Consider the following 17,607-nt stretch of genomic DNA (forward strand, 5'->3'; position numbering starts at 1 on the left):
CTGCAGCAGCGGCAACTGCTCGCATCCCAGCCCCGGCTCGGGTTACTCCCCTCCTCCTCCAGCATCTCGGGCCAGACCGGGAAAGCCTGGTTGAAGTTTGCGACGAGTACTTCCCCGGTGCGCAAAACTAGGGGTCTGGAAACGCGCGGAGACCGGCCTCCTTTCCCGCGTGTCCACCTTGGAGCCTGACACCCCCCCCCCCCCCCCCGCCCCCCAGGTATCGCTCTCTTCAGGGACGCTACTTGGAGGCTAACTGCGCTGTTGGAAGAGATTTTGTTTCTCGGCCGGCGTTGGGTGAAAACCGGGCAGAAAGGGTTGTGCTGCAAATCTCAGGATCTCGGGACCTGGGTAAGAGTTGGGCAAACTCACTTCTGACACCTCCTGGACCTTGGCCCGACGCTGGCTGGTTTGTTACGGGTTGGGGACATATTTTCCTTTAGTCTGGAGACCCGGGTGCCGTGTGAGCCGGGGCGGGATGGGCTCAGTCTGGGTTGTTTACTTTGTCTCAAGGGTTCATTGTTACTGTTTACATTTGGTCCTGTTTTGGGGGGCTATATAGGAACTTCCTGGAGTATTTTTCCTGGGGAGACACCTCCATTACGCATTTTGTTGTGCATAATTTCTGCCCTTGCATTGCCTCTTCTGTGTTTATTCTCTGTTGACGGGTATCCTAGCTGGATGTAGGGAGGTTTTGAGCGTGGACTCAGACTGGGAAGGACAAACAGTTTCAGCAGGACCCTTTCTTCCACACCAGCTTGCCTTCTCTGGGACCTTTCCTTATTTTCCAAACTTTTCTTTCTCCAGGACTTGATAATTCACATTGTGCAGACAGGCTTGGGATGCTCCCTCTTCCTGCGTTCTCGGAGTCCTTTAGGGGTGTGAGGATCACAGTCTGGTGACTTAGACCAGAGGGATCTCTTCCTTGTTGGTGTGCCTGGCTTCACAGGGAATGTTAGGAGGGGCGGTTCTTCAGACCGCAGAAAGATCTATCTTGTGGCAGTCCTTTAAAGAACTGGGACTTGGAGCCCTGCTTTAAGGGAAATATTTTGTCTTTATAGTTCTTCCTGGAATTGGGGATGGTACCATGGAGTAAATGAGGTGTAATGATTTATTTGATGTTTCTTTAGATAATATCCTCATAGGAAGACCCAAACTCTTTAGGGGGAAGAGTTAAAGCTTGGGATTTTTATTAGCCAAAAAGTTCTCAGACAGTAAAATCCGAGCTAGACAGAGGAGAATGACTTTCTCGCTGTTTCTTCTTGCCTTTCTCCTTCATAGCCTGGATCTCACGTTGTGTATGGTCTTCTCAACTGAAGATACTTCATTCCTTATGGATGAAAAGGCAAGGATCCAATCTTTTTGTCCAGAAGCGTCATCTTCCTGACATGACTGCTCTGGGGGCTTGGCTTGCAGCGTACTTTTAGTTTTGCTGCTCTGAGATCAAAGAGTTAAGTAGAGGGTGAGTTTGGGGACCGGGCCACCTGAGGTCAACTCTCAGCCCTTCCCCTTTCCAGTTGTGGCGTTTGGGGCAAGTGACTTAATCTCTCTTATCTTCATCTATAAACTCTGAATGGTAATGAAAATCCTTACACCAGAGGATTGTTAAAAGGATTCAATGAGTCACGGGAGTCAGCGCCCGTGGAGTGCTAAAAGCCTGGCAGATAATTAGTTATGGTGATGGTGATGACCATACAGCTAACGTTAACCATTGTATCACCATAATGTAGCGAAGTGTAAGCTATTATTTGTGCTGGGATGAGCTGTGAAGGCTGCGCTCATGTGTGCGTCACAATCACCTAGGACGAGATGTAATGCCAAATTTAACTCACACATGATCTTTGTGTTGCTGTCTGCTGGGATCCTTTCAGAGGAAAGAAAGGTGCATGTGGCAGGGCTGGGATTTTAGAGGAGAGGTCATGGTTGGGGGCCAAAGGGTGCTTGGGACAGACTGGCCGGTGGGAGATCTACAGTCTTTTACACCCCGCACACTGCCTTAGAAACTCCTTGCGTGAATATACCTCCGTTAACCTATTTCTTGGAGGTCATTCACTCGTTCAATGAATGTTTATTGAGTCGCTATTACATTTCAAGTGCTGGTCTATGTTCCATATCATTTAAGTTTGTTGGCTTCATTTTAAGTATTGAGTATTGGCCTCGTGTCTCCCCTTCCCCCCATGTTATGCATTTGAGGGCATCCTGTGACACTAGCTCTCCACAAATTAAATCCCAAATACTTTTTAGCTATAACGATTTCAAGATCTGTTAAAATGAAGAGAACGTATCACTGAGCAATTGAACAAAATATTCAGGGTAACCTCCAGCAGGTTACTTCTCCCATCAGCTTCCTCCTATGTTAATTTGTGTTGGGAGGTGGGGAAAGAGCAGGCGAATCTCCAGGGTCCCTTCTGTCTCTGCAGCCCCCAGATTAGCTGCTTTGCTTCATTGGTTGTTGCTTTTGAACCTCCTGTTTGTCTTAGGTCTGTAAATTATGTCACTTCCATCATTGCAGGCCAAGTGAGTAATGGGGTCGATAATTAATAGAAGAGGAAAAGTATTCAGCTCTGTGTGCACATCCTCAGTTACTCTGAGCTTTAGTTAGACTGGGCTATGAGAAATGGCCACAATTTGCCCATTGTTTACCTATATAAAATGGCAATTTCATACTGTTCAACCTAGTATAAATCCTAGCCCGCCCGGGTGCCTGGATGTCTCAGTCGGTTAGGCGTCTGACTTCAGCCCACGTCATGCTCTCACGGTTCATGAGTTCGAGCCCTGTGCCAGGCTCTGTGCTGACAGCTCAGAGCCTGGAGCCTGCTTCCCATTCTGTGTCTCCCTGGCACTCCGCCCCTCCCCCACTCGTGCCCGTCTCTCTCTGTCTCAAAAATAAATAAAAACATTAAAAAAAAATTTAAAAATAATTAAAAAAAATCCCAGCCCCGTCCACTTTGATCCACGTGCAGTAAGTCTTGGGAGATAGGTGAAAAGTCCGCAGTTTTACAAGTTCCCTATGGCAAACCCAAGTGACATGCTCGTGCAGCAGCCGTGAGTGTACCTTCCTTGTGGTTGTCTGCTCAGTCTAGTAGCACGGTTTTAAAAACAAATCTGGGAGCACCTGAGTGGCTTAGCCAGTTGAGCGACCGAACTTGCAGTTTGAGAGTTCGAGCCCCACGTCGGGCTCTGTGCTGACGGCTCAGAGCCTGGAGCCTGCCTCGGATTCTGTGTCTCCCTCTCTCTGCCCCTTCCCCGCTCATGCTCTGTGTCTCTCAAAAGTGAATAAACGTTAAAAAAAACATTTTAAACACCAATCCGATCATGTCATTACCTTGTTTAAAAATCTTTGGCAGCTCTCCGGGTGGTAAGCATCAGTGTTACCCAGGTGCTTATTGAAAATGCAGATTGCAGGGCTTCACTCTAGATGCAAGGGCCAGACATCTGCATTTGAGCAGATCCCTAAATGAATCTGGTGGAGGTGACCTAAGATCACAATTGGAGTAACACCGGTGGAGAGCATAACGCCTAACGTCTTTAACCCGATAAGTAGGAGCAAAATACCAGGTTTTCTGCTCGCCTCTTCTGCGGGCCTCCTGCCCCACTAATCTTGACCTTGTTCTTCTTCCTTAGAAGATACATTGCCTGCTCTTACTTCTCCCCAACCTAGCCGTGTATGCTGTTTTCTCTGCCCGAAATGTCTTTATTCCTCTTTTTCGTCCAATCCCTATATTACTCATTCATCCTACAAGATACAGTTCGAGACTCACCCTAATTTCCTAATTGTCTCTCAGAAACTCAGCGATATCTCTTATGATTCCCAGTCTACTGTGTGGATAGCTTTACTGTGGCATCTATGATATTGTGTCAAACGTGTTTGTTCCCTGGATGTTTGTCCAGCTGATTGGTGAGTTTACCATTCCTTATTTTAAGCCTTTATCTGCGTGGCTGGCACATAGGAGTTACATAATAAATGCCTAAGGAAGGTGGGGGAAGATGGAATGAATAAATGCTAGGTGACATTCCTTAGCACACAGAGCGTTCGGGATAGGCACTACGTACGTACCAAGGGCTGTGGAGAAGCCAGTCAAGAACTTACAATTTGGCTAGGCATAGTATACACAGTTAGTAACCCGGAGTGGTAAATGGGCAAGATAGACTATCCTGAGACTTATGAAACACTAGATGCCATCGCATTGATGTTGCATGTTCAACACCGTGGCAGAGCTATGATATAAGAGCTGAGCGTATGATACCTGTGGGATGGTCTTCGTTGTGAATGACAGTGTCGGGGCCCTGGAAGTGCCAGTGCCAGTAAAAGCAAAGCACTTTTGCCCCGTGCTTGTCAATTTATACATCCCTTTGTATTTGTTTTTATATTCAATCATAAATATGGTGACCAGTTTAGTACTCTTTTTTCCTACTTTAGTACAGGATGCATTCCTAAAAATAGGTCCAAAGATCGATGGTGCAAAAGCCTACCATGTATAAGGGATGCTGGCCCTGGGAGCCACGTGAATTACAAAATGTTTAATTATAGTTAGCCATTTACACACTGCATTCGGTGTTTACTCCTTTCTTTAATTTTTCTCGCTTTAAACATTCTATACTTTTGGTGCTTTCCTTCTCATTTGAACAACAGTTGATCTGTTTAAGTTCAGCAAATGTCTTGATTCAGGCTTAAGATTGGCCATTATTTTGCGTGTCTAATAACTCCCGTTTTTGGTCACTTGTGTTAAGTTTCATGAGACAAAAACTTCTTCTTATTACTTTAGGTTTTTAATTGTTTCATTTCTCACTCCTTTTTTGTTTTTAATATTTTAAAAATGTTTTATGATTCATTTTTGAGAAAGAGAGAGAGACAGAGCATGACAGCGGGAGGGGCAGAGAGAGAGGGAGACACAGAATCTGAAGCAGGCTCCAGGCTGTGAGCCGTCAGCACAGAGCCCAACGCAGGGCTCGAACTCATGAACCGTGAGATCATGACCTGAGCCAAAGTCGGACGCTCAACCAACTGAGCCACCCAGGCACCCCATCTCACTCATTTTTTGTAATTATTGAAATAGGCAATAACATGCAAACAAGTGAACAAACATTGTGGGGTAATGACAAAGATGGAAATTTTAGCTCATGGGCAGCTTCACCAAAGGATGAACCATGAAAAGTGTTCATTCATAGGCTGATGCATGAAAGTTCTGGTGGCATAGGGCAGGAAGGGAGCAGTATCAGCACACAGAGTACAAACGTCCTGATTGTTTGGACTTCACACAAACAATATTAAGAATTGCCTGTGGTCTCCATTTCTCAAGGATGTGCGCCCAGTGTTCTGTGTTAAAAATTAGCTCAGTTTTAAGAATCAACTACAATTCATTGGGTTTTGTTGATTTGTCTTCCTTTTCAGCGCTATTTCCAAAATGAACTTTTTCTACCTTAGTTTAAGCTTGCATCTGTGTGTACTTCTGTGAGTGTCTTAGCTCGTCTCTTCATTCATTCCTTCATTCATTCACTCACTCATTCATTCATTCATTCATTCTATCTGAATTTCCCAAGATTTTTTATTTATCTCTACACTCTCTTTTCCTCGCAATTTAAGATTATTTTTCACAGTGATCACTCTCTTTTAAAGACAGTTATTGCAGAAGATTAATTTATCACACTTGATGCAAAGATTTCTCATGTGATGAGGGAAAAAAGAAAGCACAAACCAGTGTTGTTTTACTTTATACAATTTTATTTGCGAAACTACAGGTTGGCATGTGGATGTCATTTGATAATGCATACTCTGCCATTAGCCAGTCTGGAAAGCGTGAATGTGATCATCTATCCTCTTATGATGGAGGTTCATTTCCAGTGATTTCCTCTCTTGTTTCATTTGTAGTGATTTATGCTATTAGATAAAGAGACTATGTAAAGCATTTTAACCACCTCAGTTTCCTACTCAGAAGGCAATAAATTGTACCCTTCCCCCCTTCTAAGACAAAGAAAACAGTATTTCAGCATGGGAACCTCGTCTTAATGGGTACATGTGCAGGATATTAACATCTGTTAAAAACATCTTATCTTTGAGAGCAAGGAGGCCCTATCCTAGAGGGTGGGTGACTGAGTGCCTTGTCATGAACATCCTGGCCGATCCGGATGAGCTACACAGATTTGCTTAGTTCTCAAACCTCGCCATAGGTGATCATCTCACTATGTACCATATAAATACCTTCTGGGAAAGAATCATGTTTGTCTTCTTTGAAAAATTTTTTTTAATGGTAAACTGAAAATCAAAACACAGACTTAACTTGTTTCTCCAGGAGCAAAACAGAAGTATAAAATCTTTGTTTGGGGCCCAGGGGATTAATTTTGCCACCAAAATGAAAAATTTTAAATACCTACCTCCATTGATATGTTTAGAACACTACTTTATTTATTTATTTATTTTGGACAAGGAATTGAGGACAAGATGTGACGTTTGCATTCTTTAAGAAAGAAGTTGGTTTGAGTTTTATTTTTGCCCAATCAGATATTTATCAGGTGTATAGGGCAAGGGGATGATTATTATGTGGAATTACTGAGATACTTGCCTTAAGAAAAATAAAGATTAAAAAAAAATACAACTGAGTGGGTAAGGCTGGGTGTTGTAAGGGCCAGTAGGCCGTTCTGAGAACTTCTCCGAGAGATCCTTCTAGAGAGAGGGTTCGGTGTGTTGCCAAAATTTTCCTGGCACTGTGGGGCTTTGAAGAGAGAGGACTCGAGTGTGCACGGCACGTATTAGATAAGGAAACGAGCTCAGCCAACACACAGCTGCAGACGTTTGCTAGATGTTTCAAAGAACGGTGGCTCAAGCGTTCCACGGGAGTGGTGAGTTAACATACAGGGGACCCCAGGACTGGATTCAGCCTGCTCCCACAGCACTATGGACATTAGAGGAGCCCCTCGTAGGACACTGCTCTTTCATTATCTAAACCAGATGTGGTTTGGGACACCTATTGGGATTCACATAAAAATGGAGCTCCCGTTCCATGAGAAGGCGTGAAATGAGGAAACTTAACTCATTCAACAACTACGGGGCTTACTGAGGGTGGGGGTAGGGTCAGGGGCATCATCTGGATCTGAATTCGTACTTTCCCTTCAGATCCTCAGTTTAGGGATTATCTTGCCACACTGCTGTGCCGTGTCTTCTCACGTGAAGTTGTCCACCGAACCACGGATGTCACTTTCTCTTTCTTTAATTTTACAAAGCGTCACCCAACGTGTAGCTCTGAGTAGCTGACCTTTAAGGCTTGGGACTGTGGAGGAAGTTCATGTCTTAAGACTTAAAGCCATTAAACCATTAATTTATTTGTTATTGTTGGGGTGCCTGGGTGGCCCAGTCGGTTGAGCGTCCAACTTCACCGAAGGTCATGATCTCACAGTCCATGGGTTCGAGCCCCACGTCGGGCTCTGTGCTGACAGCTCGGAGCCCAGAGCCTGCTTCGGATTCTGTGTCTTTCTTTCTCTCTGCCCCAACCCACTTGAGTTCTTTCTCTGTCTCTCTCAAAAATAAATAAACATTAAAAAAATTTATTAGTATAGTTAATGGTTATGTATTAGTTATAATCCTTTCATATATTTTTATTGGTTGCTATTCTGAAATTATCAAACCATTCATTATTATTAACTATTATATATTAATTATAATCATTTAATACGTTATTATTGGTTACTATTAATTATTAAATTATTTGAAACTGGACATGAAACTGGTTTTTTTAAAAGCTGTTTGTTCCCACCATCCCTGGAATTTTCTTCCCGTCCATGTTTTGCTGAAGGCTCCAGCGTCTTTTAGATGGCTTCTGTGCTTTCTTTTAACTTTTCTGCTCCTCCCCCTTGTCCTCATTGCTGACCCTACCCCCAATTCTTATTACCTTCAGACCAGCTGTTTTCTTTTCATGTCCAGTCTTCCTCTCCACATTCCTCGGTGACCCGATCATTCTCACCTGCCTTCTCTTGGTGTTTCCCTCCCCAGCACTGAGATTTGGTACCTGCAGCAGAGAGCATCTGCCTTTCAGTATACCCCCATCTCCTGTGCCTCCCTTGAACAGAGGGGCGTGCATACTCTGCTCGTTAGAGAGGTTAGCAAGACTTGAGACCTCTGTGCAGCCTGTTTTCAAACAGAGGCCTGAGAATCACTGGCAGACACTGGCCCCCGTTCTAATGATTTGGACCCCATTGGTGTGTTGTGGGGCCCAGGGATGTTTATTTTTGGCAAGGTCTTCTGATCCAGGTGGTCCCTGGATGCACTGCAATCCTTGTTAGGGCTCTTTTGCTCCATTCAGAAAGCACAACTTTTTTCCTTTTTCTTTCTTCTTCTTGTTTTTTAAAAAAAAAAAAAAAAAACATTTTAGTGACTTGGTCAGAGGGGGTCAGGGAGAATAGCTAGTCTGTGAGAACCCGTGCCTCTCCCTCTCCGCTTAGAGGGACAATGGCTGCAACACTACGCTGTTCATGTGACAGCCAGAGAAAGGGGCCCATTGTTCCGGGGTTGGCTGATGCTACATTCTGCTCCGGCCAGCCATCCAACTGAGCTTGGTAGCCCCAAGGAAACAGACACACTTGAATTGGAGAGACAAAGAAAGGAGGTCAAGGCCTTTCACAGTTAAACTACTTGCAGCAATGTGTCAGAGGTAGGATTTGGGAAGGAAGAAAATAATTCTGTAGAAGCATCATTAATCTGGTTTGGGAGCATGAGATGTGGTGTTAGGGAGACACAGGTCCGTTAGAACTCCCAGTTGATCTTTGGCCAATGAAGAACTGTTTCTGAATATGTTCCACTGACTCACCTTATTGCAGGTTTTTATTATTGATTTAAAACCTTAAAAAGACCTCTCTCTATCCATGAGAGGCGCAAGCACATTTCTCCACCTCTTTCCCCTGGGCTCATCAAAGGCAGGTGTTTGATCTGAAAGTCCACTTAAATCAAGGCCTATAAACTCCAAGAATGATAAACTGTTCAGGGGTATGGTTCCTGTGTATATGATGATATGTTCATAATCCTTCCAAATCTAGATTCAGATAATAAATTTCGAAGCCAAGAAGGTTTTTCTGCGATTGAGATACAGTTAAATCCATTAGAAAGTTGATGTGTATGGACAGTTATGATGTTGGGGGCTTCCCTATCATTTAGATACCACCCCTCACCCTCAACTTCCAAACTGGATTCTAGCCCCAGAGGGAAAGGCTTGCAAACTTCCTGTAAAGATCTAATTCAGAGCTCAACAATTGGCTACATTCTTTGTGTCCGAAGATTCAAATTCAAGGTCATAGCCTCAGCATAGGTCACAGACTTTTCGCACAGGATTGTTCTTTTAGCCTCATTACTCCCTTTATGAAAAAGTATGCCATTCATTCAGTCTTTGCCTCTGAGTTTCCTTCAAAGGGAAACTTAGTCCCTAGTTCCTGTGGATATTTGTAGAAGGCTTCCTTCCTTCCTTCCTTCCTTCCTTCCTTCCTTCCTACCTTTATTTTTCTTCTTTCTTTCTTTCTTTCTTTCTTTCTTTCTTTCTTCCCTTCCCTTCCCTTCCCTTCCCTTCCCTCCCCTCCCCTCCCCTCCCCTCCCCTCCCCTCCCCTTCCCTTCCTTCAGCACAGAATACAGCCCTGAGTGAGGTAGAATGCAGAAAGTCTTTTCTGGATGTAGTGGGCTGTGGAGGGCCCTTTTACAAAGAGTATTCAGACAGCTGGTATTCATTGGCCAGTAGGAATCCTTTTGTCTTTGAGATAAGAGGTTTCCTGACTGGGAAGATTAGGCTTAAGGAGGTTTGTACCCAGGAGATGGCAATATACGATTTTCTTTAGATCACTTAGAGCTTCTTGTAATTAAGTCTGTCATTGTACCTTGATGATAGACTATTACTGTAAATCCATTAAAGAAGGAGAAGCAAGTGGATTGCAGAGAGGCAAGTGGCTTTATTTTCTTCATTATATTTCCATTCTCCCTCCTCTTGCAGTTTGTTTATACTTTACTAAGTGGATATTTGGTTTTACCAGTGATGTAGGTACTTTTGAAGTGGAGAAGGGGAAGGGAAAACTGTTCTTTGCAGGTGGCGAAAAGACTGTGTTGACCATGCTCCTGATTAGTTAATTAATTTTTACCTCATTGTCATTAGGCCTGTTCCTTTGGCTCCACTCCTGTGATTTGGAGAGGCTGACTCCTGGGTGCTATGAGGCATGACCGTGCTCTACTTGAAGTTCTGTGTTGATGCAGCTTTCGTTGAACAAATAGAGAAGTGATATGTTGTCTTTTATTGTGGTTTATGTGCCACATGGCATGTTCCGTACTAAATGCTTTTTTAGGCATGGGATGCTTGCTGGCCCTTCATGTTGTGTCAGAATTAAAACCCTGGCCGAGGAGGGCTTCTGGTCTGTTTAATCTGGGTGTTGGTTGTGTGAGTGTGTTCATTTTGTGAAAATGTGTTGAGCTGTTCAACTCTGTTTGTATCCTTTCTTGGTATGTATTTTATACTTAAACAAAAAGTTCAAAAACATTTGAAGCGTAGTGTTTAATATAGAATTAAAGTTATACAGTGATAGAAAACAGCCAACTTTGGGAACCCCAACTGTCATATAATTTGGAACCTGGTGTAGCTACGAGGGTCTGGAGCTTTCTATATCCATTAATTCGCCCCTCTTTCTGTGGTTGGTAGAGCTCTGTGTCAGAAAGCGATGGGCCAGCACCAACATAGTTGACTGACTTTTCTAGGCAGCAAATCCAGTGACTAGGAAGTCAACAGCATTAGCAGAGCCCCACTCTTTAGAAACTAAAACACAAGCAGCCCTCCAAATTGGCCAACTAGCAAATCTCAGTCCCGTTTTCCACCCTCCACCTTCATTGTAATCTGTCAGGAAAATCAGACTAAGACTATAGACCATGTATTTTTTTTCCTTAGTTTTAGATGCCATCTTTCCTCAAGTCTAATATTGGAATGCTTTCATTTTTTTTCCTCACATTTTGCTAATGGGGACAAAGCGATAGGAGGTATGGCGTCTTGGGCTCCTCTCTCTCACTTATTTCAGCCATCATCTCCTGAACTCCACGAGCAGTACCTCTGAATATGAAGCTTCCCCATAAGCAAAAGGATGCTTCTGACACAAGAGTGGCCTGTGGTCCTATTTCTGTCAAGAGGACATCAGTCATCAGCAGTGTGGGGCATCTTACCTGTAGAACATTCTAACTTGCTGTTACAATCTAGAGCTAGTAGACTGAAACAGAGAAAACAGGAGTGTTTTGTTTTTCGTAGGTTTTTTGAAGGAGAATGTGGAGTTCTTGGCCTTGGAATGGTTCTAGCACATCTGTGGGGCATCTCCATACCCATTCTGTATACCTCCTTTAGGTATTGGACTTAAAGGTTAACTGTTGACTTACACAAACACATGTGATTCAAATCGTGAATTAAGAGACAAGATTTTGATGGTCTGGGTCTATTCCAGGCTGGCCTTGTCATTTACTGTATGAAATATGGCAACCTGGTTCAGGATCCCATCTCTACCCCTTCGACCTTTATGACCTTGGGCAGGCTGTTTTAGCTCTCCAGACCTCTTTCCATCACCTGGGAAATGCTAACAGTATGTACGTCCAAGAGTGTTGTTACATTTAGCGTAGTGGTAGGTACATAGTAAGCTCTCAGCCAATATTAGTTACCATTACTGAACACCAAATAATGTTAAAATAGTGAAGAATAATTACCAGGAATAAGATTTGTGTATGCCTTTTGTAAAAGAATCATCCAAGTGTTTACGTAAGATCCTGTTAATTGGGGGCGCCTGGGTGGCGCCGTTGGTTGAGCGTCTGACTTCAGCCAGGTCACGATCTCGCGGTCCGTGAGTTTGAGCCCCGCGTCAGGCTCTGGGCTGATGGCTCAGAGCCTGGAGCCTGTTTCCGATTCTGTGTCTCCCTCTCTCTCTGCCCCTCACCATTCATGCTCTGTCTCTCTCTGTCCCAAAAATAAATAAACGTTGAAAAAAAAAATTTAAAGATCCTGTTAATTGAATGTAGAAGTTAGAAAATAGTCTCGGAGACAAAACATAAGCTATCAGAAATTTAAAATATTCTGGAATACAATAACAGTTAAATTTACTCATGAGCATGAATGTTTTTTAATGAAGATAATAATGTACTAAAAGAAAAGTTTTATATCTGCTATAGAATCAGGATGAGGCTTTTAGTTAATTTGTTCTTTCCTAGTAAGATATCAGCAGAATGGAAGTGTTCCAACAAAAGCTTGTCCGCAAATGTGTATAGCAGCATTATTCACAATAACCGCAAGGTGAAAACGACCCGAATTTCCACTGGCTATTGACTGGAGAGTGGATGAACGAGATGTCATATATCCACACAATGGAATATTACTCAATCATTAAGAGGAATGAAATATGATACATGTCGTCAAGGACATAGATGAACCTTGAAAACATAATGCTAAGGGAAAGACACCAGACACCAATGACCGCATGTCACACGTATAATCCCATTTATGTGAAATGTCCAGAATTGGCAAACCCATAGAGACAGAAAGTAGTGGTTGCCAGGGGCCAGGAGAGGAAGAAGCGGGGAGTGATTGTGTCACAGGAATGGGGTTTCCTTTTGGGGCGATGAAAAAGTCCTGGAACTAGGTAATGGTGATGGTTGCACGGTGTGGTTAAAATGATAACATTTTATGTCATGTGAATTTTATCTCAATGAAATTTTTTTAACCTTTATTTAAAAAAACCGTATCAATAGATGTTTTGCATTTAGATGAGACATATTCTGTATCACTCAGTCAGTCTGTATTCTTGATGTGTCTGTTGTAAGCCAAGCCTTTACTGTATGTTGGGGAGAATATCAAAAATGACACGGCATGGCCTTGGCCTTCTGTCTCTTTGTGGAGATGGGAAAGGATGAGGGAGTGGGTGATATGTTCCAGGTGAATCCATATTCAGGAGAGAAAATAGCACTGTGCACTTGATGATGAGAGAAGGCTTTTTGGAAGAGATTGGACTTGAAAGGTGAGTGAGCTCCATATAATCCAAGAAGAGGGAGAGGATACCTCAGTTGGTAGAATGGCACATGGCCTGGGCGAGAGGCGGCTGGGCAGGGGCAGGGGCAGGGCAACGGTGACCAGAGTGGAGTATTTTATAATGGACTGTCAGCACGTGAGGCTGGACGTGTAGGTTGGAGCCAGGTTGGAAAATCTTTGAAAGCTGTTTAAAGTCACCAGGCAGTGGGTAGCAAAAGATGGCCATTGACGATAGAAGTAGAACATCGGATAAAAATGGGGAAGATGATGAGGAGACTATGGCAGTGATTTCACTGAATCAGACATAATCTGTTATTTATTCATTCAGTAAATATTTACTGAGCACCTGTTACGTTCCATGTAATTTTCTGTGGTAGCGATGGGATGACACCTAAGATAAACGAGGTCCCTGCCCTTTTAGATTTGCATTCTAGTATACACTTCAAGCACTGACTGCTAGCCCAGTGGACAAATGTGTTTGAAAAGTGAAGCCCCAAGTATGCTGTAATGTATGCTCCGAGTGTGGGTTCCTGGATTTAAATCCTAGTTTGTCCCAATGTTTACCGAACGTACGACCCCAAGCCAGTTACTCCAGACTTCAGTTTCTTTTTTTTTTATTATTATTTAAATTTCAGTTAGTTAACATACAATGCAATATTGGTTTCAGGAGTAGAATTCATTGATTCATCACTTACATACAACAGCCAGTGCACCGCACAAGTGCCCTCCTTAATACCCTTCACCCATCTAGCCCATCCCCACCCATCTCCCTCCATCAACCCAGTTTGTTCTCTGTCATTAAGAATCTCTTGTGGTTTGTTTCCCTCTCTTGTCTTCTCCACCCCTGTGTTCCCGTATGCTCATCTGTTTTGTTTCTTAAATTCCACATATGAGTGAAATCATATGGTAACTGTCTTTTCCTGACTGACTTATTTCGCTTTGCATAATACCTTCTAGCTCCATCAACATCATTGCAAATGGCATGATTTCATTCTTTTTTGATTGCTGAGTAATATTTCATTGTGTATATATACCACATCTTCTTTATCCATTCATCAGTCAGTGGACATTTGGGTTCTCTCCACAGTTTGGCTCTTGTTGGTAGTGCTTCTACAAACGTTGGGGTACATGTGCCCCTTTGGATCTGTATTTCTGTATCCTTTTGGTAAATACCTAATAGTGCAATTGCTGGATTATAGGGTAGTTCTATTTTTAGTTTTTTTTTTAATTTAATGTTTATTTAATATTTATTTATTTTTGAGAGAGAGAGAGATTGTGTGCGTGCAAGCGGGGGAGGGACAGAGAGAGAGAGGGAGACACAGAATCTGAAACAGGCTCCAGGCTCTGAGCTGTCACACAAAGCCCGACATGGGGCTTGAACCCACAAACCGTGAGATCATGACCTGAGCTGAAGTCTGATGCTTAACTGACTCAGCCATCCAGGTGCCCCTAATATTTATTTATTTTTGAGAGAGAGAATTAGAGCATGAGTGGGGGAGGGGCAGAGAGAGAGGGAGACATAGAATCTGAAGCAGGCTCCAGGCTCCGAGCTGTCAGCAAGGACCCCAATGCGGGGCTCAAACTCACAAGCCATGAGATCATGACCTGAGCTGAAGTAGGACTCTTAATGGACTGAGCCACCCAGGTGTCCCATATTTTTATATTTTCCATACTCTTCTCCAGAGCGGCTGCACCTGTTTGCATTCCCACCAACAGTACAAGAGGGGTCCCCTTTCTCCACACCGACACCTTTTTTTTCTTGTGTTGCCATTTTTAGCCACTCTGACAGGTATGAGGTGGTATCTCATCATGGTTTTGATTTGCATTTCACTGATGACGAGTGATTTTGAGCATCTTTTCATGTGTCTGTTAGCCATCTGGATGTCTTCTTTGGAGAAGTGTATTTTCATCAGTCTTCAGATTCTGTATCAGTTAAGTGTGGGTCTCATAGACCTATTATGCAGATTAAATGAGATAATAGATGAAAAGGACACTATCTGGCATATGGCAAAGGCTCAGTAAGTTTTGTTTGTTTATTTGCATCTGATCAAGTTCTACTCGAGGATTTGTTACGGTCATTTCTCTTTTCAGCTCAGTGAGGCTCTTGCAGGAACCCGGTGTGGCAAGGGGTGTCTCGGGTCTAAGGTCTTTAATATGCCATACTGTCTTGGATGTTGAACTTGTCGAGTTCATTAGCATCCAAACTCTGCTTTCATACTTCAGGAAAACAACAAAGTCGCTCTCTCTACCAAACTACAGTCCTGGTCTTGTCTTGGGCTCAAGCTTCCATCTATTGCTCCTCCTACATTATGAATCAAAAAGTCTTTATAAACACCTAGGGAGGTACTGCCCTGTCATTGTTAGGAGTCTAGGGACAAGGAATGTGTTTGATGCTCCAGGCCTTAGCATCTCGAGTCTCCTTTTGGAGACACAGCCGCACTTTGAATTTAATTTGTGTTACCTCATCAGTGCCCCAGGCCACCTCACATCTCTGTGCCTCTGTGTCTCTTTCTTGAAGCAGAGTGAAATAGCCAAAGACCTCACAGAGGCACATTTTTGGAGCGTGTCTGGAAGGAATCCCTGGAGCTAGAGAGAAGAGACTGTATAAACTCTGTGGGCCCTTCTATTTCTAAAATAAATGGATTCTAGAACTTAAGGTCCTTGAGCACATAGGACCTATGTTATTTACCTTTCAGCCCCCCCCAATGGCCAAGCATAGTGCTCTGGACTGAATTGTATCTCCCATAATTCATATGTGGAAGCCTTATCCTTCAATGTGACCATATTTGGAGATAAGGGCCCATGAGGAAGTGATAAAGGTTAAGTGGGGTCCTAATGTGGGGCCCTAATCCAATAGAGCTGGTGACTTTATAAGAAGAGGAAGAGACACCAGAGCTCTCTCTTTCCATCCTGTACAAACACAGTGAGGAGGCCAACGGCAAGTCGGGACAGGGGCGGGGGGGCTCTCACCAGCAACTGAATTGGCCAGCACCTTGTTCTTGGATTTCCCAGCCTGCACAGCTATGAGAAATAAATTTCTGTTAAGTCACCCAGTCTGTGATATTTTGTTATGACAGTCTGAGTAGAACAAGACATGCTCACTTGTTCTACTTTCTTCTTTAAAAAAAAACAAAATAGGAGGACCTGCAGGGCTCAGTTGGTTAAGCATTCAGCTTCAGCTCGCATCATGATCTCATGGTTCATGAGTTCGAGCCCTGCATCGGGGTCTTTGCTGTCAGGGCCCTGCATCGGGGTCTTTGCTTCAGATCCTATGTGTTCTTCTTTCTCTGACCCTCCCCTCTTCATGCGCTCTCTCTCTCTCTCTCTCTCTCTCTCTCTCTCAAAATTAAACTTAAAAAAAATAAAATAAATAGACTAAGAACTTAAATCTTTATGGACTGGACTAATTTCAAGATTATTCAGAACTACAGGGATGTAAGAATCACATGAAAACGTGAACCTGACTCACAGTCCTCATCTTCACTCAAATGGATAATCTTGCCTTCGTCACCTGCCACAAACCAGCAGAGGCTGCAAGGTAGCGTCACTGCTTGATTCAAATTCCCCCAGGACATCCTATCTTTCCTCTAGTGGAGGCACGTATGAGTGGGGAAATAGCCAACAGGAAGTGCACACAGCTGTTGGGAGGGCGGAAGGTAAGGGAAGGCCTTGCGCAGTTTCTCTTTAGATTTTCAGGTTTTAAACCCTTGACTCCCTAGGTGTTCTTTCTGGGGACGCAGCAGGACTGAAGTGGACAGAATGTGAGGGAGGGTAAGTAATGGCGGCCACACCCTTAAGGCTGCATCTCACCTCAGCCAGAAGAGGCCAGGTGGTTCCTCACACCAAGGAGGAGAGGTCCTCCTCCAGGAAGGGCAGTGATTACATCTGAGCCCAGCCACGGATGGATTCAGGTGCAGAGGCTTCCTCAGCAGAGCTGGCCAGATGGTCTACTTTTATTTTGGTGAAGACCAGCCTGGAGCAAAGGCACTTTTCTTCCGCTGTTCAAAAGCAGAGACGAAAAAGCTTACGATGTGGAGCTCTGCCAAGCTGGGGCTGGGGGAAAAAAAAAAATCCTTGTGTTTCTTTCAAGGCAGTATGTAAATGATGCTTTGTAGTTTTGTTTGTGCAGCCCCTGGGGACCATTCAGAGGGCCTCCCCATAGCCTTCTGTCGCTTCTGTAGAGTTTAATGTTTATGATGGTGATCATCCCGTAAGCCATTGGGGGTCCCATTGTCACCTCCCAGGATACGTGTCTTTGGTTGAGGATGTTGAATTGTGATGCAACCAAGGGATCTTCTAAAAGTGATCCCGTAAATTTGCTTTTAGAATTTCAAACTAACATGTGCTTATGTGTAGCCCTCTCCCTAGAGGACCGACGTCCGATCTTTCTGGATCTGTCCAAAGTTCAGGTGTGGCATACAGAGAGCTCTTAATTCTCTGTCCAAGGAGGATGGCTTGTAGCCTGACCTAAGGGAAGTCCTGTCTAGCCAGAGAGTTTGGAAGAGCATTTTTCATTTCTTGGCCAGATCGTAGCTGTTTGTAAAAATGCAACCATGAAATTAGGGTCCAATGGCACGTAGATTCATTCACTGGCACATA

General features: G+C 43.7%; 1 protein-coding gene across 1 annotated transcript in view; it reads left to right on the top strand.

The window, feature by feature from the left end:
• The first annotated feature begins 314 nt into the window (after nt 1–314).
• MEGF10 (multiple EGF like domains 10) overlaps nt 315–17,607 on the top strand; it is a 178,944-nt gene continuing 161,651 nt past the window's right edge. Inside the window, exon 1 of the mRNA XM_047877659.1 lies at nt 315–348. The gene's annotated coding sequence lies outside the window, so the exon portion shown is untranslated. The remainder of the gene's footprint in view (nt 349–17,607) is intronic.

Source organism: Prionailurus viverrinus, chromosome A1, assembly GCF_022837055.1.
Source record: "Prionailurus viverrinus isolate Anna chromosome A1, UM_Priviv_1.0, whole genome shotgun sequence".
NCBI classification, from domain to species: Eukaryota; Metazoa; Chordata; class Mammalia; order Carnivora; family Felidae; genus Prionailurus; species Prionailurus viverrinus.